This window comes from Sinocyclocheilus rhinocerous, unplaced genomic scaffold (genome assembly GCF_001515625.1).
Source record: "Sinocyclocheilus rhinocerous isolate Xijiao unplaced genomic scaffold, SAMN03320098_v1.1 scaffold24, whole genome shotgun sequence".
NCBI classification, from domain to species: domain Eukaryota; kingdom Metazoa; phylum Chordata; class Actinopteri; order Cypriniformes; family Cyprinidae; genus Sinocyclocheilus; species Sinocyclocheilus rhinocerous.
Window position 1 is genome coordinate 2,775,189 of NW_015647124.1, and position 2,357 is coordinate 2,777,545.

Sequence of the window (2,357 nt, forward strand, 5' to 3'; positions counted from 1 at the left end):
CACAACAGCTTCTTCTTCTTCTTCCCCTCTTGCTCACTATATCCCATACCATCCACACTCCTCCCCGCCATTTGTTAACGTTGATAGGATGAAGCCGACAAAGAAGCTATGGGGCAACACCGCTAACGCACAACAGCTGCGGCTGCCGCGAAAGGACTTTCTTCTTCTTCTTGGTGTTTAATGGCGGATGGCATACAACTTTTAGGTGCATTACCGCCACCTACTGATTAGGAGTGTGGATCAGGACCGTACTCTTCACTAAATTCTATTATATAATCCCGTGTCCTTTAAATAACGCATTAAAAATTGAAAGTTTTTATCCCCTGATTTATTCCCCAAAATGTTCATCAAATTAAGTTTTTCTTTATTTTCCTTGAGGACAAGGACTTTCTTCTTCTTCTTCTTCTTCTTGTTTTATGGCGGGTGGCATCCGCGAAAGGACTTTTGTTTTTAGTTCACAAAACGTACAAAACATTATTTAACAGCTAAGATAATTTGAGATAAAGAACAAACAACAACAATAATAATACAGGAATAAACATTAAAAACAAACAAACAACTTTTTATTTTATTTTATGTAGTTTTCAGAATTATTTATTTAATTATTTATTTTGTGTAATCAAGTACACAACTTAAGGTTGACTTGTGATTTTAAAACATAGCTAAAATAATTAAAATAATAATGATTTAGTTTTGTTTTTCAGAAAAACGTTGGTTTTGTAAATAAGGTGACATTTTTAAGGTTCTATTTTTTTTTAAATGTCCATTTTGTCCATTAAAAATGGCATGTCCAATTTAAAATGACTCCAAAATGACAATAAAATGGCTATAAAAATAAATATTCAATATTACAATGAAAGAAAACGTCTTTGTTATGAAAGATTCATCTGATACATTTGCATACATCACTCAAACACACAGAGTGCGTCAGAGATTTCTTAAAGTGGTGGAGACGCCAAACTCCGGACCCGTATCGTTCGTAAGGACTAGCAGATCTTGAAATATCAATACTTTCTGATACTAATGTTGTATGGTCTCACATAAATTATCGATCTGAAGTGTTGTATTATTTTGTTTTGTTTTATTTTATTTTATTTTTACATTTAGCAAAACGTTGCGTAAGACAGGAACCATTTTTCACTTCTTCTTCTTCTTTTTACTCTATTTCAACTGATCAGTTTTTTTAGACTGTTTTAATAATAGTTTTAATGCTTTGTTTAGATTTTAGTTTTTTTTTTTTTTTTTTAATCTCTTTTTTATCTCTCCACAGTCCACTGCATTTTCCGAGCGGAGTTTGAAGGCTCCCTCTAGAGGAGGGGCTCTGGTGGAGTCACATGGTCAGAGTGCGCATGCGCGGTGTGCGCCAGTAACGTGAACTAGTAGGAAACACCAGTGGGGGGGGAAAGGTGGACTAGCGAGAGATAAAGAGCAGAGGCAGGTTTGCGACGCAGAAATGATTTGATACACCACAAAGTAAGCGCGGAATAGTCTACATATCTCAAATACCAGTCTCGCTGATGTTGTTTCTTTTTTTTTTTTTTAGACTGGATTGATGACTTCAGGATAAAGCTCGTGTTCTTGGCTAGCCGCTGTAAGTTAGCTAGTTAGTTGTTAGTTAGACTTCCCTTTAATGCACGTACTGCTGCTATATCAACCGTAGCGCAGTAGTCATTTGAAGTGCAGTACTGTTTCCGTTTGGGAAATCAAATAATAACAAAGCAGGAGTGAATATAGAGGCTGTCTTGAGATGTGGCCTGCGTTTGATTGACAGTCATGGGAGGATGCGTGGGGCGAGAGCGCGAGGAGTCACGCAGACGAGCCTCGAGGACGCAGAGGAAACGTGGAGGTGAGAGAGTTTGGGACGTTTGCATGCTTGTTTCTGTCTATGGCTTTAATTGAAAACATGCAAATATCAGGTGCATTGACTTAACCTGATTGATGTGGAAAAGACAAAAAACATAAACAAAAAATACCACCATGTTGCAAGCTATTATATGTGAACTTACAAATGGTATGCCTGTGGCACTTAGATACCGTAGGCTTGCCATCAATATAATAGGACAGTATATTTTTCTAAAGAATGTTTGTTTTCTTATGCAAGGATTTTTTTAAGGCTGCACTTAAAATTATTTTAATAAATTAATTATTTAATTAGCAGTTATTAAATATATGCATATTTCAGATGTATTAAATCCCACAATATATCAAAACAAAAAAGTGCCATGGTATTGCACACGCATGCACATTATTTTATATGTTTGCACTATGGTATTCTTTGAAATATATTGATTACATGTAAATACTATGTTGTGTGTGTGTATGTGTATGTATATATATATATATATATATATATATCA